This window comes from Balaenoptera musculus, chromosome 6 (assembly GCF_009873245.2).
Source record: "Balaenoptera musculus isolate JJ_BM4_2016_0621 chromosome 6, mBalMus1.pri.v3, whole genome shotgun sequence".
Classification (NCBI taxonomy): Eukaryota; Metazoa; Chordata; class Mammalia; order Artiodactyla; family Balaenopteridae; genus Balaenoptera; species Balaenoptera musculus.
The window spans coordinates 77,451,681-77,478,755 of NC_045790.1; the positions used below are offsets into that span (position 1 = coordinate 77,451,681).

A 27,075-nucleotide genomic window follows, 5' to 3' on the forward strand; every position below is an offset into this window, starting at 1 on the left:
CTGTGAAACAATCTGCTTCATAGATTAACATCAGAGCTTATTTGCATATATGCTATAGACACTTTTGAGAGAGTGTGTGTATGTATGTGTATGTGTGGTGTATATATATATATATATATATATATATATATATATATATAGCATATATGGCATATATAGTGTTTTAAAGAGAGTAAACACCATGTAGTTAATTCCTGTGGCCAAAGACAATTTCAGTGTTTCTGCAACATTTGACAATCGCTTCATCTTTGTAATACCATCTAAATTTGCATTTTTAAGAATCCCATGTATTACTTAACAGAAAAGGCCTAAGGGGTATCAAAAGAGACGAGGCAAATTAAGTTTCCTTTTGTCCAACTTTGTGTCACTTCCTGCCTCCATAAATAGGGAAAGCAAAATATCTGTGCTTCTTATTCATGTACATCTGCCAAACCAATTAACACCTCCTGAATGTTATCTTAATTGCATTTATTAACATAACATTAACATAGCAGGGAGATAACATTCAGGAGGTATTAATTGGTTTGGCAGGCACTCTTGAATGGGAAGCATAGAGAAGGGCCCTTCTCAGTATCTTATGTGGGTTTTTTTTTTTTTTTTTTGGTGGTGGTGGAGAAGAAATGAGATTACACTGAAAGAGAGAAAATATATCTTAACCAAAATAGTAGCCACATCACAGGGTCACTTGATTCTCCTTTCTAAAATCTCCAAAGAAGCATCTGCTCCAAAGCCTACCTGTTTGACAGTTTACCCAGATGCCCTCTCCGCCCCATTGTCCCTGTGCAGTTCTGGCTAAGGAGGCCTCTGGAGGTGTGCAGGCACAGATATGCTTTCCAGGATGCACTGAGCTCCACCATAAATTTTTTTTTTTTTTTTTTTTTTTTAACTTTGGGTTTTATTTAATTTATTTATTTATTTATTTTTTTATGGCTGTGTTGGGTCTTTGTTTCTGTGTGAGGGCTTTCTCTAGTTGTGGCAAGTGGGGGCCACTCTTCATCGCGGTGCGCGGGCCCCTCATTATCGCGGGCTCTCTTGTTGCGGAGCACAGGCTCCAGACGCGCAGGCTCAGTAATTGTGGCTCACGGGCCCAGTTGCTCCGCGGCATGTGGGATCTTCCCAGACCAGGGCTCGAACCCGTATTCTCTGCATTGGCAGGCAGATTCTCAACCACTGCGCCACCAGGGAAGCCCCACCATAAATTTTTACAGCACCTCAGCTGCTTTAAAAATAATTCAAATGTGTTCCTGTGATGAGAATTTAATAGGGCTCCTACCCTTATAGAATCATAGAACTATAGAGTGCTTTAACTAGATCCATCTATTCATTAACTCATTCAATTGGCCTTATGGAGCACCTACTGTAGCTCAGCACTGTAAAATGCTGGGGTAAATAGATAAACAAGACTCAATACCTGGCTCAAGATGTCCAGCTGACACAGGAATTGGCCATGGAGACAGTCATGGCAGGTGAATGGTTCAAAATGGACACCCATACGTCGTCACTGAGTGAATGAATCAATGAAATGTGATCACTGTGGTTCCCCTCTGGTGGTGGTATGGAGGGTGGGGAGGTGGGGGTCTAGGGATGTGGGTATAAGGAGGCAAAACTGAAGACAGCAGATGATTATGGAAAGTTAAAATGAGGAGGGATTATGGAAAGTTAAAATGAGGAGTTCAATGAACTAAGGCAGAAACACTAGCAATGGAGGGGATAGCATAGATAAAGAGATCCACATGATCCAAATAGCTGCTCACATTTATTGAGGGTTTTCTTTGCGCCAGGCAGCACTCTTAGCATTTGATTTGAATTTCATTTTCTCAACAAATGTATGAGGTGGTCCTATTATTATACCCATTTTAAAGATGAGGAAGTTGAGTGTGGTAGGCTGAGTAATGGCCCCCCAAGGCTGTCCACACTGTAATCCCCAAAACCTGTGAATATGTTACATTGCATAGCAAAAGGACTTTGCAGATGTAATTAGGTTAAGGATTTTGCAATGGGGAGATTATCTTGGATTATCTGTGTGGGCCTGAGGTAATTACAGGGCCTTTAACATGAATGGGACAGAAATAGAGTCTGAGTGAGAAGATAAGGGACAGAAGCAGAGGTCAGAAAATGCCACATTGGAGGCTTTGAAGATGAAAGGGCCACAAGCCAAGGAATGTAGGTGGCCTGTAGAGGGGCTTTCCCTGGGCCCTCTGTGTAATGAGACTCCTTCCATTTACCCACGTTTTCCATTTCCTTTCATTTTCATCCTCTTTGGGAAAGTACCGTGTTTAACTGTACAATATTTTTCTTACTAAAAAACTGTTTCCCTCATTACATTATCATTTCCATGAAGGCTGTTCCTGTGTTGTTCACCGTTGACCCAATGCCTAACACTGTGCCTGACACAAAAAAATATACTCAATAAATGCGTGTTAAAAGAATGTAGGAAGGGAAGAAGTTCTCACACTTGCTCAGGGTGGCGTATTTCTGAGCAGTCAGGGTGTCCCCCGAAGGCCTTGATGTATTGAAATAACAGACTTATAATCACCTTGTGATAGGCAGGTGCCCCTGCCCAGATCTCCCTTCAATGAAGAACCTATTGACTCAGCTGCCGGGGTTGTGATCTGTGGACAGCCTTAGTTACTAGCCCCTTCAGGGATTACCTCACCTGCAGAAAACTGCCTTCCTTAAAGTTATGCCCTTCTCGGGGTGGCCTATATCCAGTGACTGATTGAGATGAGCATTAAGGACTGGCCATTTCGGTCCAGCATGGGACAACTCTGGAGGCCAGTTTAGCTCCAGAGTTCCTTGTGAGATTGTCCAGGGTTGTCATGGGGCCCATACTGTGCTCGATTTCTGCCTCATCCAGTCCTGTGTCCACTTACCTTCCACAAGTGTTGATCCCAAGGACACTCCTTAATAAACATCCAGCATACTAAACTGTCTTGGAGTCTGCTTTCTGTTGGTTTGACCCCCATCTCAAACAATCACTAAGCATAGAATTCTTTTGAGCCAGGTAGTTATAAATAATCAGGAACAGAATCCAAAATTTAGGAAAAAGGTATACAAGATCTTAATATTAAGGAAATTCTATCCATTAATTCTCTTTTCACTGAGTTAGGAAGACTGCTGTTAATAAAGACTTACCAGTGGAATCCCTCAACGTGCTGATCCCCGCCCCCCTCCAAACATGGTTTGACAGTCACATCAGATCTCTTTCCTAAGTATCTCTTTGATTCATCACCCTCATCACTCTTAATTCAAGCCACCCATTACTTCTCACTTGGTTTAATGAACAACTCTGAGTCCCTTATTTTGCCTTGCTCCAATTTTTCTCCATGCTGGAGTGGCCATTGCCCCACTTAAAGCTCTTTAGTAGCTCCCCATCACCTGTAGCATAGAGTCTAACTCCTAAACGTGACATCCAAAATTCTCTCTGATTGGGCTTCTCCCTGTTTCCAGACTCATCTCTGGCATGCCCTAATCACCCTCCCCGCTTTACCACTGCCTCCTTTGTTTTGGTCCTGCCAAAGTTCTCCAAACTGTCCATGCTGGTGCATAGGCCCATCGTGACCTGGACTCTCTTTAGAGCTCTAGCCTTGAATTTTACCACCACTCCTTCTTTCTAGTCTCAGCCATCCTGAGTGACATGCAGTTCATCAATATGCCCTGTCCTTGTTTGCCTCTGGGCCTTTGCACATGTTGTTTCCTCTGTCTAGACTATTTTCTCTTTCTCTGACTACCGATCTCCCCGCCTTCTCCTTGCCAAGTTGATTTCCACTGATACTCACCCTTCCCTGATTCCCTGAGGATGAATTTGGTACCTCTCCTATGTGCTCTTATGGCACCCTGTGCTTGGTCTTTTTTATAATAGCCGTACCATTCGTAATTGCCTCTAAACATAACTGTTTCAGCCACTAGACTCAACTTCTTATTCATAGCTGTGAACACAGCAATGAGCACAGTACATAACACATAGAAGGTACTTGGGAAATATTTGATGATGAATGAATGAAGAATCAAAGTCTCATGATAATCCTAAAGCATAAGCAGAGTAAACATTTTTGGCCACATTTTAGAGATATGGAAATTGAGGTTGACTTAGCCAAGGTTGTGTTGCATTCTGACTGAAAATCTAGAGCTACTTACAGTAAATGCCTCAATCCTTCATTCATTCCACATTGTATCATTCTACAACTATTCCACAGGTTTGAAAGCCTGCTATGTGGTTGTGTGTTGGGCTCTACTATAGGTGCTGGATTGACATGACCTTTCTTATGGAGCTTACGTTCTAGAAGGAAAGATTGACAATAAACAAGTAACAAAATAATGTTGAGTAGAGGGAAGTTCTATGAAGGAAATATGATGCAGTGACGTGGTAGAGTGGCATGCCAGTGCATGTAAGGGAGAGTGGTTCTTTAGAAATGGAGGCCAGGGAATAACCCTTGGAGGGAGTGACATTTGAGCTGAGGTCTGAAAGATAAGGAGCCAGTCATGAGACAAGACAAAGAAGAACCTTCCTGGCAAAGGGAAGAGCATGTGCAAAGCTCTGAAATGGGAAAGAACTCGGTGTGTTCAAGGATCAGAAAGAAGACCAGAATGGCAAGATCATAGTGAGTAATGGGAATAGCAACAGTTTGGATCATGTAGGGCTGGTAGATCCTGGCCAAGAGTTTGGATTTTGTTCTAAATGAAATGGGAAGCCAATGAAAGATTTAAAGAGCAGAGATGGGCGGTTACTTAACCCAGACTGTGATAGTGTTGGAATCCCTAATGATACAGGGGATTTGGATGATTAGGACTTCAGGAAATAAAATCCCACATAATTTGGAAAATGTAGTCTAGGATAAGAGCTCTAGAAGCAGTGTGGACCCAGTGGTCATTTTCCCTGGAGAATTACAGGTGCTTTTACAAACCAGATTATGGTTTCTACCAGTACCCTCATACTAATAAACTCCATGTCTCAGTCTCCAGCTTCTTATTTCCAGTTGCCTGCTGGACAGCTCTTCCATACTGTCCTGCAATTTATATCTAAAGGTAGATCTGTTGGTTTGCCCACCTACCCTACCATGCAGTGGTATCCTCCTTCTTTATTAATGATCCATTTATTAAGTTATAGGCATCCTAAATGACAGCCCAGTAACAAAAGCCCAGCTGACCACCAAGTCCTGACATCTTCTACCACCCAAATATTTTTCAGATTCAGCTTTATCGTCCTTGTCTCTTCAGGTTCTCATCTGCTATCACCAGGACTTTTGCAGCAACCTCCTAAATTATCATTAGTTGTCTTTACTCCAGTCCCATTTCAAACTCCTGCCAACCTAATCTTACTTTTTTTCCAAATGCAAACTCTTTTATATTTTATCTCCACTACAAGAGTAATAGTTTCTTGTTAAATTGCCGAATCCTATTACCAAATGAAAACCCAGTGTGCATCCTTCTAGACTTTCTTCTATGATTATACACACATATATATAAATTAGATTATAATATAATTCTGTTTGGTGATTTGCCTTTTTATTTAATAGATTGTGAGCATTTTTCGAAATGAATAAATACACAGCTACATCATTTTTGGTGGCTTTGTATTATTCTGTCATATGGATGTACTATAATGTACTTAAATAATTTCCTTTTGAAAGCCATTCAAATTATTTTGCTTTCACGAATGATCTGGAACATCTTTCTATATTTTTCTACTTGTACCTCTTTCTGTCTTATTTTCTTCAGAAGATTTACTTGATATAGAACTCTTGATCACATATAATTTCTTTTAATATTGTTGTGGTTTCATGATGTATAGATGATGTATAGTTTTTTTTGTTTTGTTTTTTTTTTGGCCACGCTGCACAGCTTACGGGATCTCAGTTACCTGGCCAGGGACTGAACCAGGGCCATGGCAGTGAAAGCCTGGAATCCTAACCAGTAGGCCACCAGGGAACTCCCTGTATAGTTGGGGTTTTTTTAAATTTTTTAAATTAATTAATTAATTAATTTTAGTTTTGGCTGCGTTGGGTCTTCGTTGCTGCGCGCAGGCTTTCACTAGTTGCGGTGAGCGGGGGCTACTCTTCGTTGCGGTGCGTGGGCTTCTCATTGCAGTGGCTTCTCTTGTTGCGGAGCACGGGCTCTAGGCGCGCAGGCTTCAGTAGTTGTGGCACACGGGCTTAGTTGCTCCGTGGCATGTGGGATCTTCCTGGACCAGGGCTCGAACCTGTGTCCCCTGCATTGGCAGGTGGATTCTTAACCACTGTGCCACCAGGGAAGCCCTGTATGGTTGTTTTTAATTGGAAATTTTTTGGCATGAGGTGTGAGACAATGTTTTGAACTTTATTTTTCATAAAATGGTTGGCCAGCTTTCTCAATATTATTTATAGTTTAATCCAACCTTTCTCCAATGATTTGAGGTGACAACACTGTTATACACTAAATTTTTATTTAACTTTGAGTCTATTTCTGGCCTTTTATTCTCGTCCATCAGTCTGACTAGAAATTCTAGCAAAAATGCCCTGTTGTTTTGAACCTAGTAGCTTTCTAATGGATTTTAATATTTGATAAGCCAAGTCCTCCGCTTTGCTCCTTATTTATGTATTTACTTTTTTGTATGGCAGAGATTTGCTTTTCTCCCACATTTTATTTTTCAAATAAAATTTAGCACCATTGCATCAATCTTCAAAAAACATTTGTTGAGATTTTTATGTTGATTGTATTAAATTTATATGCTATTTTGGAAGAATTTGCCATCTGCAAAACTGTCTTTCTAAACTAAATCTGGTGTTATCATTATCCTGCTTAAAAACCTGTCATAGCTCCCCCTAATGGGAAAGTCATATTTTTTTGCATGGCATGTAACACATTACATATTTTGACCCCTGTGCACCTTTCCTTGTGCTTTAGAGATTTAGAAAATCTTAGATTACAGTACCTCAAAGGATGTGGAGTAGTCATTTGAATCTCAAAGTTCAGGCAGTGGAGGAGGTGGGTAGCAGAGAATACATTGGCAGGTTGAAGATGTAATTTGGAAATCTGTATTTACCTCATTTGCAGTTGTGACTGGAGCCAGGAGCTCCTAAGCTTGATTGCATTTTGGCCTGTAAGTCCATCCAGGGGAAGATCATCAGCATTTCAAGAAAATGTGCATGATCAAGGCTTTCTTTCTTTTAAGTCTTGGGAAAACTGTGACTTTCTAAAGTTTGGCTCCTGCCACTTGACACTGAAGAAGAAAATTCCACTAACTGCAAAATAAATAATCTGGCTGCTTTGTGTTTAGCCTGCGGCTTAATCTCTAAACCCTGGCCCCAGTAAAAGTTGCTGTTGGCTCTTTTCATCCGTCCTCACCCTTTGTTGTTCTCCGTGTGTTTCCCCATTCTCTGCCATGTACAAATCTGGTGGAGGAGATCTGGGTCAGTGATAGTGGGTGAGCGAGAAGGAAATGAAGGAACAGGGAGAAACATTAAGAAAACTAAGCTGGCAATGTTAAAACTTGCTGAGAGGAGACTTAACTGTCTTTTTAAATTTTATTTTAATTTTTAAAGTTAAAAAATTATTTTTTAGTTAATTAAATTTTCAACTGTCCTTTGAGACATATTATAACATGTAAGAATTCAAATGGGGATGGGATGTAGACTATGATTTTTCAGGTATCCAGCCAGATCCTGAATATTCGCAGTGTACTTGTTTATATAAACCACGTTAGCTGGAAAATCTTATAAAAATTCAGTCACAGTATTTGACAATTGGATTTCATTATCTTGTTAAAGTTGGGATATAAAATCAACTCCCTCATTCCTTTTAGCATTGGGAGAAGGGTAATTGCATGGGTCTTCAAACTATAGAGATTTTATTTTGGTCAATCATTTCAGGTTTCCCTCCAAATAATCTTACTGGAGAGATGCTTAAATGGTACAATAGATTAGCTTGTGTTTTTTCTGCCTTTATTTTTTTTTGCCTTTTGTTTACTGTAGTTTATAATGACATTGAGTAACAAAGTAATGAGATGATGAACAGAATAAAAACAGGAATAGGAGAAGACGGATGCAATTTATAAACTGGGTCATCACCATTAAATAATCAAAAGCTTGGAATTGTAGTCCATATAAGTTGAAACTGAACTGCTATAAGACAAAATAATGCCAAAAAGTTTATTGACCTTTATTTCCAATGTATGTTGTTCTCTGGATGTCCTACATGTTTTTCTACAAAGAAGATACTCCTGCTTCATGGTCACTTTTAAGATCAAGTTGTGAAGCCATAAATCTATTAACTGCTAGAGGAATTGACATATATTTGAGAATGATCTTTCAAAAGTCCAGAATATCTATTTCAAATTAGTGAAAACATGGTTATAATTTGTCAGTTATTAAACATAACAAGTAAAGGAAGAAATATAGAGAGCATGTATAATACGGTTTTTATCCTTAGGAAATATTGTACATGCACCATAAGCCTAGTTTCCCCTATTGAGTGCAGAAGCTTTGTCATATAAGCAGGAATAAAAAAAAGTTTAACCAAGCCATTTGGCCATTCCAAGATCATGAATTATAGAGCTGGGGGTTCAAGGACACTGATCGCCCATACAACCCTGCAGGGAGTTGAACTAAGCTCAGTTTGAGGTCACAGCAGGGCAGCAGAGGACAGAAGGTAATGAGATGTCTGGGCAGTAGGGTAGCTCAACAGCTGCTCATCTGAGAAATCCTGGTGCATGGATGAGGCGGATGTGACTCACTGATTCAACTTGAAGCAGGAAGAATTGTGAACAAGGAAGGGGACCAAAGAATAAATCAAGATGGTGGGAGACAGCCAAGATAAAAAGCTGTCTTTACAGATGGCCTTATTTAACCAGGGCTGAGAGTTAGAAATGTACATTTATCTGCCATTTGTCCACTTATTTGAAGGGAATTTCATGCAGTAGAACCAGCGCATGCACAGACACATTAATATGTTATGTCCTTTGCATAGGGAAAAAGTAAAGTTATCAAACATTATAGAATCTATATTCAAATGTAGAGACTTCTCTTTTTTTTCCATTAATAAAAGAACATTTCAAATATACACAGAAGTAAAGAGGAAGAATACACTGACCCTCATGTACCCATTGCCCAGCTTCACCAATTAGCAATTATACCTTTCTTGGAGGAAATTCGTTTTGATGAAGGAAGTTGGCATGAGAGGAGACCTGGAAACACTCCCTGAAGAGGGGGAAGCAAAGGCCCATGTTTTCAGCAGGGCTTCCTGGATCCCTCCAGTGTGACATTATTACAGCATTACTGTGTTACTTGTTAAATGAAAGGTATTAGCTCTGTGAGTAATCAGGTAATCAAAAAGTAGTTACTGCTTTGACTTTTTATTACAGGTTTTTCATCCACTTACATTTAAAAATTTTTTAATATATCATTATTTTAAACACACATCATTATTTTAATTATATCCAATTAAATATACCTGCATCTCCTCAGCATGCATCATTATGTACTTTACTAAAAAGCACTTCGAATCCAATTGCGTACCAACGTTCTTTATTATAATTTATGTGCACAAATCTGCAGCAGATTTATACATTTTGGAGATTAATTATCAAGAAGTTTGTTTAGACTTTCAGTAAATGTGAAACAAACTTCAATTCACTTTGGTATTTATAATTTGATGGTATTATGTTATTGTCCTGTAAGACACCATTTTGTTTTTTTATCTAAGGAGAGTACGGGTACATAAAGAGAAGTCATTACAGTTACCAGAACCATTAGTGCTCAAGTCCTTACATTTTTTCATGTCCTTTGGTTCCCCCTGAAACTTACTCTTTTTGGACTGTGCCAAATAGCAGACTGAAAGATTGCTTGTGACTCAGTCCCAATAGCATGAAAATAATATTGCTATGTTATAGGAATATAAGAAAATGTAGCCTTTAGTGATTGCTTTTAGCTCCTGTTAAATAATCTTAGCTCTTTTTACCCAATGTCTGTTACTTTTTGTATCTGCTTTTGCATCACTCAGAGCTAGCCGTAAGAAAGTCTTACTACTAGTGTTTGACTTATGATGGAGTAGTGCAAAGATCCTTAAACTAGAATTCAACAACGTGTAGTTCTTATATTCTAGCCAGCTCTCTGCTATCAAATGCTACCCCACCCTTCTGGCTGTTTGAAACAAACTGATCCACTAAAGAAACTCACAAGGAAAGTCCTAATCTCTAGAGTTGTTTTAGGTAACCAGTGGGTCCAGTTTGTTGCTGATGTCTTGACGAGTTCCCATAGTCTAGATACCAAATCTTGAATCCTTACCTTTCGCCAACCCATATCCCCTGGTTTGGGCATATTTCTTTACTTCCTCTTTCAGTAAATGAACAAAAGCTTTCCTATTTGGTTTCTGGATTAACTCATATCTCAAGCCCGGGCATCTCTTGTTTTCTCAAGGGAGGCTGCCTGTTGTCAGAGCATCTCTGCACTGTTCCCCACCTTCCTCCTTTATTTTTTTTAAAATTTTAAAAGATATTTATTTATTTGGCTGTGTTGGGTCTTAGTTGCGGCATGCAGGATCTAGTTCCCTGAACAGGGATCAAACCCGGGGCCCCTGCACTGGGAGAGCGGAGTCTTAACCACTTGACCACCAGGGAAGGCCCCTCCTCTCCCTCCTTTAAATGGAGGTTAGGAGTTGGAAACTGAATTCCTCTGTGACCTGAGTGTATCAGTTTGTATATGATTCTGTGAAGTTAGTTCTCTCCCTTTCCAATGACAAAGAAATTTGAGAGGAAGGAGATGGTGGTGAGAAAAGTAGACAGGGGGGAAAAAATGTTCTCACCTTACAGATTTCAGTGGGTAAAACTAGTCATTCAGAGACTTTATTTCCTTCTTCACAATAGCCCATGAAACTTATGTGGTGAATGGTATTTTTTGGATTAAGTTTTGTGATCCCAATGACTAAGTTTTCCATTGACTAGAGTAATTGAGAACAGAGACTGGGCGAAAATTCTATGTAAATAGATGTTTCTTTAAAAAAAATGCTATTAAATGATAAAATGTGACAATTTCTAGTGACAAATTATTGCATTAACAACAGAGTACTTTGCAGCAAAATTTAAAGAAATAGAAATACATTGGTATGCTCTGGTTCCCTTGTTAGTAGAATTACCTATTGTCAATAGCTAATTATTTGAACAACAGTACTGTTGTAGGAAACAATTTTTACCTCCCTGAATCAGACCCCTTCTAGAGTGAATGTAGTTCCAAGACTTTTTAGAAAGTGATCAGAGTGGCATAGAAAGCTCTTGCAATTTCCTTTATATTGTTAATCTCTTCTAAGGTGGTACTTAGAATTCATTCTACATAAGAGTTTATAAGAATGAATCCCATTTTCAGTTTCAGTTTCTTTGCCCCATGCAAAATTAGAGGGGAAAAAAAGACAACTCCTATATGTATTAAACATCAACTTCAATAATTTTTTTCCCAAGCAGGACAATTTAACACATTTTTCTTTCTTTTTTTAAAAAAAATCAGTGACTACTACATAATGCTAAAATACTAAAGATAATCTATTGCTGAAAGCAAACAATTTTGCACCTCAGATTCTATACTCAACCAAATTTGTATTCCAGTAAGAGGACAAAATAAAGATATTTTTGTATATGACCACAGACCGTCTTTGAAAGTAATTCTCAAAATATATTGCTATAAAACAACAAGAAAACCAGAATGAATACAGCAATGAAAAAGATGTGGGCCAAAAAACATTAAAGTTATAGCTGAGTCTAAAGAGCAATTGGCAGGGACTTCTCTGGTGGCGCAGTGGTTAAGAATCCACCTGCCAGTGCAGGGGACACGGGTTTGAGCCCTGGTCTGGGAAGATCCCATATGCCACAGAGCAACTAAGCCCGTGCGCCACAACTACTGAGCCCGCGTGCCACAACTACTGAAGCCTGCGCACCTAGAGCCCATGCTCCGCAACAAGAGAAGCCACCACAATGAGAAGCCCGCGCACCACAACGAAGAGTAGCCCCTGCTCGCCGCAACTAGAGAAAGTCCGCGCACAGCAACGAAGACCCAACACAGCCAAAATTAAATAAATAAATAAATTTATTAAAAAAAAAAAAGAAAAAAGAACTATTGGCACATAGTATAGAAACAGTTGTTAATAACATGGCACTGAAGTCCCAGCCCATAAGTAGTAGATGTGGGAATACAGGGATGAGAGAATAGGAAGCAAAGTTGGGACCAGAATTAAAGGTGTCTTAAGAGTCTCGCCTTGACCAGGAGAATCATAGAGATACTGATTATTTCTAGATATTGGTAAGATATATACATTAAAATGTGAATAATCAAATGTCAAGGCAATCCCTGAGAATAATAGAAGAATAATACATATTTTTTAAACATTCTAAAAGGAAGGGAAAAATCGAACAACAGTGTTTGAAAATGGCACCCAAGTTTGTCGATGCACCAGTGATTTGGGGAGTGATTATCTGTCAGGAGTTAAACATTGTTATGTGTAAGGTGGTACAGGTAGAAATTTGAGCATGAAATGAGGTTGGGTGCACAAATTGACTCTACCACTTCTAGCAGTGTGACCTTGAAAAATTTTACTTAACTTTTCTGAACCTCATTTCTCTCATAAAATTATAACACTTAACTCTAAGTTATTTAAAAATAAAATAAGCTGGTATAAGAAATGATATCTAGGGCTTTCCCAGGGGCGCAGTGGTTAAGAATCTGCCTGCCAATGCATGGGACACGGGTTCGAGCCCTGGTCTGGGAAGATCCCACATGACACGGAGCAACTAAGCCCGTGTGCCACAACTACTGAAGCCCACGCACCTAGAGCCCGTGCTCTGCAACAAGAGAAGCCACCTTAATGAGAGGCCTGCGCACCGCAATGAAGAGTAGCCCCCGCTCGCTGCAACTAAAAAGAAAGCCCATGTGCAGCAACAAAGACCCAATGCAGCCAAAAATAAATAAATAAATAAATTTATTAAAAAAAAAAAGCATTAAATGATATCTTTATCATTCTTGTTATGATTATTTGCTGTACAATATTAAATTCCTCTTCAGAAAATTTCAAAAAAAATTAATTCAAAAAAAGGGCATAGAACAAAAAGGAAATAATGCAAAAGAATTATAAATAGAAAACATAAAAATAGGTGGTCATAAATAAGTCAAACATGTAAGTAGTCACATTAAATGTACTTAATGTTATTTAATGGCTTAAATTCTCCTTTACAACACAGACTTTAACACTGGATAAAGAAAAAAGTCAACATTGTGCTGTTAAGACATGTGACATCCACAAAGAAAAACAGTACAAAAAGTTTGACAAGAATATGCAATAGGGGCTTCCCTGGTGGCGCAGTGGTTGAGAATCTGCCTGCCAATGCAGGGGACATGGGTTCGAGCCCTGGTCTGGGAAGATCCCACATGCCGCGGAGCAACTAAGCCCGTGAGCCACAACTACTGAGCCTGCGCGTCTGGAGCCTGTGCTCTGCAGCAAGAGAGGCCGCGATGGTGAGGGGCCCGCGCACCGCGATGAAGAGTGGCCCACTCTTGCCACAACTAGAGGAAGCCCTCTCAGAGAAACGAAGACCCAACACAGCCAATAAATAAATAAATAAATAAATAAAAATTAAAAAAAAAAAAAAAGAATATGCAATAATCCATGAAATTGTATGCAGGACAAGTTATAAAATATAAAGCAAAACAAAGAGAAAAAAAATAATGAAAATACAAAGAGAAATGCATAACCCACAATCATGGGGGAGAATTTAATACAACTTTCTCAAAAATGAATAAATCCAAGAGACAGAATTTTAAAACACTTTTAATAATTCTGCTGTAACATATATAATTTACACATTTAAAATATTTATAAACTTCATCAAATAGAGAATTTACACTATTTTTGAACATCCATGGAACATTTACAGTGACCATGTGTTAGTCTACTAGGAAAACCTCCACAAATTCCAAAGAGCAGAAATCATAGTTCGTATTCCCTGAACAAAATACAGTAACAGTAAATAGTAACAAGAAAAGGAGACTCCTCTACCCCTAATCTACCCATTTCAAAAAACAAACAAACAAAATACACTCTCCTAAATAACTTTTGGTTTAAAGAGGAAATAAAAACAAACTATTAACCATTTACACATAAACAAAAATGAAAGCTCTACCAATCAACACTTATTGACTGTGGCTAATGCAGCACTTAGAGGAAATTTTACAGCCCTAATTCACTTATTAGAAAATAAGAGATTAAAAAACTCAGTAATTGTGAAAGGCAGCAGTAAAATAAATAAGAATGTACAAGAATGGAGATAATAAATTAATGACAAACAGAAAAAATAGACTTTGTCTGTAAATTTGAAAGCTACTTCTTTGAAGTGGTGTGTGTAGTAGACAAAACCTTTGATAAGTCTCATCAGGAAAAAAGAGAAAGGCTACAAATACACTTTAGAAACAAGAGAGAAGACTTAACTACAGATTCAGAAGAAAGTGAAAAAAAATAAAAGTATAATGTCTTTGACTTTGAAGTAAGTTCAAAATCTATTTGAAAAGGGATCACTTTTACAGGAAAATATAAATTACTAATATTATTTCAAGAGGTGGTAGAAAACCTAAAGAGAACAATAATCATACAAGAAATTGACAAGGTAATAAAAAAATCTACCCCCCAAACGATAAAAGGCCTTGACTATTTTATGGGCTTTAAATCGTTAAATACTTAAAAACTATCTAGTCTCTACTGTAAATAAATAGAAGGAAATAATCCCAACTAAACTATCATTCTATATAGTTGAGGTACCAAAACTGTCAATGACTGCACACACACACACAAAATGACCACTTTCGGCCAATCTGCCTTATGAACATAAATATAGAACTCCAAGTAAAATATTATCATTAAATTCATTACCAAAGAGTATTAATCCCAGGAATGCAATAATGGCTGAACACTAGGATATCTATTAATGTATTTTCCTACATGAAAAAGAGGGAAACCATTGGTTCATCTCAATAGTGCAAAAAACATGTACATCAAAACCTATTTGTGATTTAAAATAATCAAAACAAAATGACTTCTAGGCTAGAGAAAGAAACTTCATTAAATTGGTAGAGGGTATCTACCAGAAATCTAAAGCAAATACAAAATTTTATGGTAAAACAGAGCATACAATTGAAAGCAGGAACAAGACAGGAAGGCTTGTTATCACTACCCTTACTCAAAGTTATAACGAAGGTCCTAGCTGAAGCTTTTAGGTAAGAATAAGAAATAGTATATGGAGAAATGAGTATGATTTGGGGAAGGAAAAGGCGAAGTGTTTCACTATATTATATAATCTGTTTGCAAAATCCAAAAGAATCAACTGAAGAACATTAGAACTCTTAAGAGTGTTTAGTAACTATCACAATATCAATTTGTAAAAACCAAAGCTTATCTGGATCTCCATTTAAGTAATCAGAAAGCATCATAAAAACACCTCATGCACAAAAGCAACAAAAACTATTATGAAATGTGCATACTTACGTCAAGAAAAATATAAGATTTGACTGATGGTCATAGAAACTCTCTAAAATTAAGAGAAATACTATGTTTTTAATTTTGGGAACACTTAGTATTGGAAAGACATTAGTTCTCTCTAGTTAATCTATAAATTCAATGCAGTCCCAATCATGCTTCCAGCAGGATTTTTTTGTGTAATTAGATATACTGATTAAAAAAAGTGTTTGAGGGACTTCCCTGGTGGTGCAGTGGTTAAGACCGTGCTCCCAGTGCAGGGGGCCTGGGTTCGATCCCTGCTCAGGAAACTAGATCTCACATGCATGCTGCAACTAAGAGTTCGCATGCCACAACTACGAGTTCGCATGCCACAACTAAGGTTCCAGCAAGCCACAACTAAGGAGCCTGCCTGCCGTAATTAAGACCCAGTGCAACCAAAAAAGAAAAAAAGTTTGAGGACATTTTCCGTTTGTCTTCATTTTATTGTTGTTCTTTATATCTCACATATTTTAAAATTAATATTTATCTCTTTGATGTGTAGCAAGAGCTTTAAAAGAAAGAGAAAATGTACAAAATTAGCTATGAAGATTTTGAAAAAAGAACAATGAAGGAGGACTTGTTCTACCAGATATCAAAACATGACCTGCAGCCATCATAGTTGCAATAGTGTTGAAATGACGGGAGACAAGATAGATAGATAAATTGCAAAAGATATTAGAGTGTCCTAAGCACATTGCGGGTATTTACTATACAGAAAATTCACATTTCAGATCAGAGAGCAAAGTGTGGACTATTTAATAAATGGAAGTGTCAATTGATAGTTCTTTTGGCAGGACCTATTGAAATTAAAACCAGACATTTCTTTCAATTCAGCATTTCTACCATGTGCACAAAATAATATACACGTGAATGTTTATGGCATTGTTGATTATAATAGCCCCAAACAGGAAAAGACCTAAATGTCCGTCAGTAGGAGAATCCATAATATTTATGGACTATCCATATTCTTGAATGCTAAGTGGCAGTTTAAAAGATTGAGGTAGGGGCTTCCCTGGTGGCGCAGTGGTTGAGAGTCTGCCTGCCAATGCAGGGGACGCGGGTTCGAGCCCTGGTCTGGGAGGATCCCACATGCCGCGGAGCAACTCGGCCCATGAGCCACAATTACTGAGCCTGCGCGTCTGGAGCCTGTGCTCGGCAACGAGAGGCCGCGATAGTGAGAGGCCCGCGCACCGCGATGAAGAGTGGTCCCCGCTTGCCACAACTAGAGAAAGTCCTGGCACAGAAACGAAGACCCAACAAAGCCATACATACATACATAAAAAGAATGTAAGCAGAGAAGAATAGCATTAAAAATAAATAAATAAATAAATAAATAAATAAAATTTAAAAAAAAAAAAAAAAAAAACCCCTTCCCTGAAAGCCAACAGGGAGTTTGGGTCTTTAAAAAAAAAAAAAAAAAAAAAAAAAAAAAAAAAAGATTGAGGTAGAGTTCTGTCTATTAACCAGAGGAGATCTTTCACACATAATATTAAAAAAATAATAATAAAGTGGCAAAATCATGTATAAAGTATATATATACACACATATATATTTTAGTATATATTTTTAATTATAATTATATATAATACTTAAATATTTATATATAACAGAAAAGATATACATCTCATAGAAGAAGAACCGGAAAGATACACACTAAACTGTAGAGATAATCCTTCTGGAAATGGGGGAAGGAAAATTGTGGGGAATGGAAGATGTACTTTCATTGCTGATATTTAGTTTATATTTATATATAAACGTGTAGATAATTTGAAATGTATTGTTTATTGTATGGCTTGTATTTTCAAAACTTCTTTCACATTTCTAATTTTTAAAAGGGAAAAGTCATGATTTCACTAGTTTATATTTGATACGTTTTGTAGATGACATACCATTATTATGTCTCTATTATGTGTTACGCTAATTATTTTTGTCTCTCGAGACTCTTCATTAGTAGTGGGTATGTATGTGGAACACTGGCCCCTCGGGCAGTGCCGGAGAGGCAGCGTGTTCTCACTCCAGGATCACTCTGGTCGATTTGCCTGGAAGACCACAAGCCCCATGACAAAGTGGAGGCGCAAGTGCAGAGCATCTTGCCCTGTGCTTTTGTGGACGTCCCTAGACTACTGAACAGAAATTCCTTCGTAATGAAGGTCAGCCCAGTGCTATTTTGTGTGTGGCAGTTGAGAGACACTGGAACCAAGAACTTCTCTGAATTTCACACGCAGAGAATCACATCTCTTTGCCCTTCCATGTTTGCAAGATCTGTCATTCAGAGAAGGAAGTCAGATCATCTGAAATAACTTGCTCCACAACTAGCCAGGTTGGTTATCCATGCTTTGTACTCTTCCCTGGGATCGTAACAAATTTAAACTGACCAGCAGACCATTCTCAAGCCAATTTCTCTGTTTCTCTCTCCCTCTCTTGAAAGATAGGCCTTTTAAAATGCCTGTTTCCTATTTTACATTCATCCATTTCTGTCCACAAATCTTAAACCAAATAGTAATTCAACTTCAGATTTGTCAATATGACTACATGAAGCTTTTAAAAAAAAACCCTCTGCCATTCCTGTCCTTTAGAAGAACGTCCCTGTGTTAGAGTAGAGAGGTGCAACAGAAAGGGGGCTGCACCGGGAATCAGAAAATTTATGTTTGAGGCCTGCCTTCCAGGACCTTTTGCAAGTCACATAACTTCTCCTAGGCCTCCCTTTGTGTCAGTTGTAAAATGGAGAGATTGGGAAAAACAGGGAGAAACTGGGTTGGAGGGAGGCAGGGAGAGGAATATAGGCAACTAAGGTAAAGGGCTTTGGAAGGTATAAAGCAACAGGCCAGCATGAGACTTGTATACAAGCCCATTGCTCCCCTTACACACACACACAGAGCTGCCTGCATGCTTTGGATTTCTATTCTCTTTCACTTATGTTCCCTTTAAAGTAGGCATTTGAATCCCTCCTAACATTCAGCTCAGTTTTTTTGTCACATGTACCCATTGATCTCACCAGCACCTGAGGCCTTGGATTTCTTTCTACCCTTCGGGCAGCACCTGTTTTCTCCCGGAGGTGTATTTAGCTTGGTGTCGAAAGCACAGTGTGTTCCCTTTTTGTTAACTTAACCTTTGTGTTGTTTTTAAAAAATCAGATTTGAAAGAACAGGGACCCTAGAAAGCCTGTGATATGTAAATATTTAGCCAGGTAGATAGGGATAGTAAGCATTTTCTCTCTTAACACAAAACATGATTTTATTTGCTAAAGCTGTAATCTTGTTTGATAATCCATCAGTTTATTATCAGCTATGTGGTGAGACATAATGCCACAGGGAGATAATCAAGCACCTTCACCTGCTACTACAGGGTTGATTACAGTGACTGGAGGAGGGGGAATCATCTGGAGGGGATTATGTTAAACATAGGCTTTCTATTTACAGTTGATTTCCTCAAGCGCTTTAACCATTCTGCTCCCTGCCTAGGTAAGTAGGTCATCTGAAAACTGCCAAAGAAAAGGAGTCTTTGCAGCTGTAGAACAACAGAACTTGTGCCTTTACAAGGTCCCATTTGTCCTTGTTTCATGCTCAGTGCATTTCTGAATCAAAGAAAAAAAAGAGAGATGAAGATGCCCCGTTGAAGACAGTATTTAAAAAACAAACAAACCAAAAACAGAAAAGTCCAGTTTGAAAATAGAACAGGAAATTCTTCCACCCCACAGGTAACATCGGAATCCCAGCTGGGAATATTAAATTCAGTAAACTAGATTACTAACCTGAAATTTTAATATAACATTGATCTGTAGGCCTCTCAAGGATGTAATCTACGATTTCCGAACCAGAGGCAACACCCCTGTAGGGTATCCTCAGAGACACTCCTGACCAGGTCAGGTGGAATTTACAACCCCAGGGCGCCGAGAGATTACAAGGGGAATGGTTCTCCTAGAGTTCTGGCAAAAGGCAGTGTGACTTCTGGCCACTGGTGGGAGGCAGAGGAGTATTTGCAACACTCATCTTTGACTACCCCATTCTTCTCTGCCTTGAATGTATCTCTTCAGGATTATCTACCATGCAGAATGTCTCTACCTGAAAATTCTCAAGTTGAAGGCCTGTGAGGTAACTTGATTGATTTCTGGCTACTGATAATAGAGGCTGTGTGGTTGTACAGCCCTCTGCAATTAGAATGTATTCTCATATGTTATCTCACTGGAGCCTTCCCTGAGACAAGCAGATGAGGAAACTCATCTGATGAGTTTCAAAGAATTGAAGTATATTGCCCAAGTTTACACAGTGGGTGATTTCTTACCTTCTTTTGTTCCTTTCCTGTCTTCTTCCTTTTCTCCTTTTCTTTCTCCTTGAAAGACATTCTCTTAAGAATGTCAACTCTGGAGCCAGATACATGGTTTTAAATCCCTGGCTCTGCATGACCTTGGGCAAGTTACTTATTTTGGTATATCTTGGTCCTCACCACTAGAATGAGGATAAACAGTAATGTTTACTTCATATGGTTATTGGGAGGATAAAGCTGGTTGATACAAGTGTAACATTTAGAATAGGGTCTGACACATAGTAAACATTCGATAAGGTTTAGTTATTTTTGCTGTTGCTGTTGTTGCTTCCTTCTACGCCCCCCTTTGTCCTTTCATCAAACATTCATTGAATGTCTGCTCTCTGAGAGGCATTGTGCTAGGCTGGGGAAATGAGTAAGAGGGCGTCCCTTTTCCACAAGACTGGCTGACTACTAGGAGACAGGCCATCAGATAAGTGCAGGGGATGGCCACATAATAGAGGTATTTCATGTAATCACAGATGAGCTATTTATTGGGTGCCCATGGTTAGCTGGGAAGGCCTCATGGAGGAGGAGACCTGGCATTTGAGTTGAACATTGGAGATGAAGAGGTGTCCACAAGGCCAATAGTCAAGGGATGCATGTTCCAGGCAGAGGGGCCGGTGTTCAGGACTCCGGGGCTGTGTGAAAGACCACGACAGGGCTTTGAATGAGAAGCTATATTAGTCAGCTAGGGCTGCCGTAACCAAATACCACAGGTGGGGTGGCTTAAAAAAATAGCAATTAATGTTCTCGCAGTTCTGGAGGCTGGAAGTGCAGGAGTCAGCAGGTTTGGTTTCTTCTGAGGCATCTCTCCTTGGCTTGACAGCCGCCTTCTTGCTTTGTCTGCACCTGGTCTTTTCTCTGTATCCTAATCTCTTCTTCTTCTAAGGACACTAGTCATGTTGGATTAGGGACCACTCATATGACCTCATTTACTTTAATTACCTCTTTCAAGGCCCTCTCTCCAAGTGTAGTCACATTCTCAGGTACTGGGGGTTAGGGCTTCCACATACGAATTTTTAGGGGGACGCAATTCAGCCCATAACGGAAGTCATCTGCTAAGCATGACTGGAGTCAGACACATGTGGATGAGTGTCAGGAAACGAAGCCAGAACGCCACACAGCGCCTAAATCTTGAAAGGCTGGGCTTCTCATCAGGCTAAGGAGGATGTCGGGGGGTGTGGAAATATGGACATTCCCGCCACATTTCGGTGTCCCTGGCCCCTTCGGGCTACGGTGTCAAGGGCAGGCTTACTGGAAGAAGCCACACTGTGATATGTCAGAGGAGACACTAGTTTGAATTCCAGTTCTCTTCTGCCACAACCCCAAGGCTTGTGTGGCAGGTACAAGGTGGCAGTGATTCCCCAGCATCAAGAGGGTCCCTGAGAACGAGGGTGCTGTGGGTGTAGGGGGACACGTGGGTGGAGAAGATGGAAGCAGCTCTAGCTCCGAGTCTGCGGTGGGAGCACCCCGTTGTGCTATATCAGCATCAGCGGGGGTCTGCCAGGCTCACACAAGTGAAAAAGCACCCAGATAACAGATGAGGCATGCTCTGGTTTTTCCTTTTCACCCAAAAGGCCCCTCAAGTGTTCCTAACATAATCACATATCTTACTACTGTATTTTGTAAACGAGAGACCAGCCTCCCTTTCATCCTCCTGCCAGGTAGAAGTATGCAGCAGCTCATTGCTGGTGACAGTCAGAGAATGAGATAATTGCTCCTCTACATTTTTAGAATCCTGCTCAAACTCACACATTTTGGTGCAGAAAGGGATGCCGTGTTTTGTGTAGTTCCCATTTGGTTTAGAGGCCTGAAACAGAGGCGTCCTGCTCTGGTTTTCTTTGTTTCTGGAGGAGCTGCTTGGGCACGTCACTTCATCTCTGAGACTTGGGCTTCTCTTTTGTAAAATGGGAGTAATAATATATAAATGGCTAGGACAGTGGTGAGGATTCAGTGTGAAAATATGTATATATTTGAGCCCTTTGTAGACCTTAAAGCTTTATGCTACTGTTAATTCTCTGGATTAAAAAAAAAGTTTCAAGGTGCTTGTATTTTGTAATTTTGGTGAGTTGGTAGAAAAAAGTAAGCATTTTTTCTTCTAATCCCAGCTCTCTATTTGTGTCAGGGCCTTGAGCAAAGCAATTGCAAACCCTGCTTTTACTGCCCTGCTTGGTAAAGTGGGAAGTGGTCTCTCTCCCGCTCCTTCTCCCCTTCTTTCTCTCCCTCCTTCTCTCCTTCAGTTCCTCCTCTCTCAGATGTAAAGATTAATTGGATGGGGTCTGTGCTGTCTGCCAGGAAGACAGAAAGTGTGAAGCATCATCTGGATGGGATTGGGAAGCACTGGATTCTCCTTCCTCCGCTTTTGACAAACAGAGTGACAGCCCGTCGCTGTGTTTAAACAAGTTAATATGTATGTTCCTTGACATAAGGAAGCGCTCTAATCATGAAATACAGCTTGCATGTCATTTGGTTTTGAGATTTTATTGAGCACTACTGATCTTGACATATTTTGGTTGGCACCACATTCTTGGTGAAGTGGGTTACCATTGAATAGTTTGCAGACTCTGTGAAACAAAATCCTCATTTAATGGTTTAGTTTGGCTACATTTCAAAAATACACAAAAACATAATGCAATTCTATTTTATAGGGATTTTTTTTTCAACTTGTGGCTTTTGGTTTTGTTTTGTTTTGTTTTTTTTCCTTTTTCCTCAGTGCCTTTTTTTTTTTTTCCTTTCTCCCTCTGTCTCTCTGTCTTTCTCTGTGTGTCTGTGTCTCTCTTTTCATATTCCAACTGCAGCAACCTACAAAGAAAGCTCCAAAGAAAGACGAGCTTGTGAACTGACTGAATCCTCTTGGTACTCCTCGATGTCAAGAATGTGTTTACACCGTGGCCTAACGCTCTGAACCTTTGTGTGTGAGTTCAGGGATTCAGAACATCTGAAGGCCACCACGTAGTGGCGTGTGACAGGTCTGAAGCTCCCCAGTAGAAGCACTTGGGCTAAACGTGCCATAAGACTTCAGTCAACACCAGCCCCCAAAGTCACTGAACTCCGTGACATCATGCCCAGGCAGGAAGGGTCAACAGGCCTCTGGCACGTCCTCCTCCCCTCCTTTGCTCCCGACTGCTCCTTCAGTTCCTAACCCAGGGACAATATTTAGAAAGCAGCGCTGGGCTCAGGCAGCCCTCTCAGTTACTTTGGTGGGAACCTTCCAGAGTACGTTTTGCTGTCTCTTTGTGCTGTAAACAGGGGCGCTCACAGTTGGCAGGGGATGTTCTTTCTGTTTTAATTATGCAAGGCATAATTATAGTTCCAGGGTCTGGAAGCAGCATAGAGTTCTTTGGAGAACTTCACAGGGATTTTTCTGTTATGACATAGTTTATCTGGAAAAAAAAAAAGTAAGGCAAAAGTCATTTCCAAAGAGGAAAAAATAACACTATTCATGCTAGTGTTCCATTCCATATTGAGTAGATCACGAAATTGGAGTAGACTTTTTTTGGGAGCGGGGGTATCTCAAAATGTTGAACTCATATAATGGTGGGAAAATCTGGATAAATACTGATGAATGGATGTGGATGGAGAAGGATATAAAAATAAATGTTTTTACTTAGGAAAGCAATAATGAAGCATCCAGCCGTATCTGAGTGAATTTGTTAGTACCCTGGGCCCTGGGGATATGGAAAAAGATTTCACCATAGTAATAGTAATCTGGCCTGAACCTGAGTCATAAAATTCCTCCTGCCCCGCAGATGTTCAGTTAGAGGGCACTTCGTTACTCTGCTGACGTAGCGAGAAATCGCAGAACTGCCAGGGTAATGGAGAGAACAGTGACAGGTGGAGAGCTAGGGCTGTTTCTCTGTTATGAAACATGTTTTTATGGGTAATTCTGATGTACGGTAGGTATTAAATAGAGCAACTGAGAGATGTTTTATTTCAGATTAATGCTAGAGTGATATTTTCCCCATGGCACTAATAATCTGGCAGCTTTCACAAGCCCATTTCGCCTCCCAGTTCCTCACAAGCTCTGTCTATTGTGGCATAAGGGTGAGCGCTTGAATCAAAATTTCTGCCTTACAAAAGGAGAGAGAATCACCTTTACTATCTGTGCTTGTGATATGATGCTTTTTTTTTTTTTTTTGAAGGGGAATAAGATATTACTTAGTTCTACCGCTGCAATTTAGAGATAGGGATATACATACGGACAGCCCTGAGTGGAAAAGAAAAAAAAAGCATTTCAAGAATGGCGTTTTCGAATTAAGTGATCATTTAAGACGCCCCTTTATGCGTGTATGCTGGTTTGAAAGCCAGGGGACATACCATTTCAGCCTAACATCTCGGCTGTCTGCAGCACGCAGGACGCACAATCCTTGTTTAATTGTGTGCTTCTTGCGTACTTCAAGGGCTGTCACAGGAACAATAACAAGAGGCCTGTTGTTGAAACCACGACGTTTCCATCACAGCAGAAAAAAAAAAAAAAAAAAATAAGGTCACTGTGAGCTTGGAGCATTGTTAGGTTTGAGCCTGCCCAAATAATTTCATTCATGTTAAAATTTAAGGAGATGAGAAACATATTGCTTGAGAAGACAGAAGTTATTTTACATCTGCCCCCTTCCCCCGCTGCAGTACTGGAGCCCCTGCCTGTCTCCCACCCGCTTTTAGCTGGAGGGCCAGTCCTCTCTGCCACTCCCACCCCACTCTACTGGTTGCCCTTTTTTTTTTTTTTTTTTTTTTTGCAATTTGTTAAGATGCTAAAATCTGCTTTGTGTGATTTATGAAGGAACTTGAAGCGATTAGTTTCATAGTGCATGAAAATTCCTCAGGTTCGGGCGGGGGCGGGGCGGGGGGGTGGCCAATCTGTTACACTGTTTGCTGTGGACTGGATGGGCGCATGAGCAGCTCGGAGCCATAAGGAGATTGTGTTGAGTTATTAAACACTTGTGGTAAAGCTGCTTATTGTTAATTCCCCGATGTCCTGCTGAAGCGATAGGATAAAATCAGATCGGATTAGATCAAAGAGCCTGGGAGCCAGCCTTTGGAGCAGATTCATTTAATCAATAAAGAGACCTCCTGAGCGAGGGGGAGAGAGTAGGGGCAGTCCTGGTTGCTCAGGAGATTAAGATGGGGGGTAGGGGCAGCGGTGGGAAAGAAACAACATTTATTTCGCTCTTCTTTTCGAAGTGTAATGCTCCTCTCAAAACATTTTAGCCACACTCGCCAAAGGGTCTAAACATTTCTTTAAGATTTCATTACTCCCAATACTCCATTCCTCCTAAAATGTCCTATAAACCAGGAGGTTATTTAAAACAACAACAACGACACAACTTGTGTTCCGTAAAACTTATTTCCACAAAAGCAATTTAGGCTTAAGTGATTCCCCAAGAAACATTAATCCCTTATGAGTTAATCTGCAAAATTTCCTATTGTCCCTTTGTGAGGAGAAATAATAGAGAAACACCAAAAGGCCAAAGTCTGTCCCCACCCCCCTCTTTGTATTCTCCCCAGTGCCCACCTCCCAACCCCCGCCAATAATTATAAAGCTTTGTGTATTAAGAGGTATGATGCCCTGTCCTTCATCCATGATTAACACTTAAACAGATGCATATTCATTCATCTCTTAGCCCTACCAAACCCGCTAAAATGAGGGCTTGCCAAGAAGGAAGTGACACCCATTAGAAAGTTAACCACAGAAAATGAGAGAAAAAAATGAAGGATGGAGCAAATTAAGGATGCAAATCCCTCAATGGTTATTGGTCTTAATGGTGTTATAAAAATGATGTCGGCTTTTACCAGGAATAATTTATATTCTGAATTAAATAAGGATATGTATCTATAAATCCATTCTATAAAACTTAATTTTCCATCTAGATATGCTGATTACTTCAGGCCCGGCATACCTTTACCAGTTGTTAATTACCGCAGGATGGTTTAACACTATTTTCCAAATCAGCATGCATGCACAAAATGACTGCAATCCAATTTGACACATTATTAGTGATGATTATTGTCATAGATAAATTAGATTGAACAGAAAATAACCTTCATCCTTAGCATGTTTTAGCTCTCAGAATTAATGTGATTTGGTGAACACATATAAATAAAAATCTGATGAGTCCCTGCTGACTACAGGGCCTGCTGGTGCTGAAGTGTATCAATTTCATGCAGATGATGAATTCCTTAAGCATTCAATGATAATCATGCTTGATTTGACAAGACTTTCTCATGCTATTTTAGGGCCTTAATTTTCTGTGAAGTTCTGTCAAGTGCTCATCAAGCACCCACTTATCTCCGTATCTTAACCTGGCAGCCAATCACAAGGTTGCCTAACAGTACAGCTACTGAGTGCCAGCCCATTAATATTCGAGTCACGTGACTGTCCAAGGAGAGAAACCAATCAATGGCTGATTAACATTCAGGTCACATGACTCCTGAGGAGAGTAAATGAGTTACACAGTAAGACATCAAACAAATTTTCATCTTGAAAGAGTGATTGCTTTTTCTGCTGCTGTGATGTTTGTCAAATTCGCTCTAGCCTTGTCCAATTAAGCTCCATGAGCTGAATTAATAATGAAGAGATGTAAGCACCGCGCCAGCGTGAGAGCTGTGAGTGGTGCCATGGAATAAGAACTGCTAAAAAAAAAAAAAAAAAAAAAATTTCTTAGAATGATTGAAAATCACATCTGGATAACTGGAATAATTGCTTTTGCAATCTTGATGCTGTTTCGTACTCTCCAGTGCAAAGTGTGAACTGGAGTATGCTGGGATATGGTACTTGTTTTGCATTATACTTCAAAGATGAATGTGGTTTTGGGTTTAGAATGATTTTAAAGGCATTATGCAAATATATGTTAATTGGATTATTGTTTGTGACCCTAGTAATGAATTTCATTTGCACACTCAATTATGTTCTGGGGCCTTCTAGAGATAGGATCTCTCAAGATTTTTAAACTATCTGTAGAAGGGAAGGAGATTATTCTGAATTCTCGTGTCCTGGGTGGAAGAAAGGACTAAACCAAGTACTTTAGAGAGAATTTGTGTGGATATGTGTGTGTGCAGTTTATTTTATTAACATTCACAGGTCAGAAAATTAAATTCACTGAATTGTTTCAAAATGCACAGGTGAACCTCATGAGAATTTCAGAAAAAGGCAGGTGCTTTCTTACTGATGATAGCCAGTGACAGCTTTCTTGTAGTTTCAAAGTTCTATTCAATCACAAAGTCAATTGCATTTCAGCACAGATGTGCTACTAAATTCAGGTGACATGTTTAGAA

The 27,075-nt window shown here is 39.5% G+C and overlaps 2 protein-coding genes across 2 annotated transcripts in view; one reads left to right on the top strand and one right to left on the bottom strand.

Moving 5' to 3' along the window:
• Positions 1-27,075, top strand: part of LOC118896380 (spermatogenesis-associated protein 31D4-like) — a 210,364-nt gene that overhangs the window by 84,111 nt on the left and 99,178 nt on the right. The gene's annotated exons all lie outside the window — the stretch shown is intronic.
• The window catches only part of LOC118896379 (heat shock protein 75 kDa, mitochondrial-like), a 74,675-nt gene that overhangs the window by 6,397 nt on the left and 41,203 nt on the right, over positions 1-27,075 (bottom strand).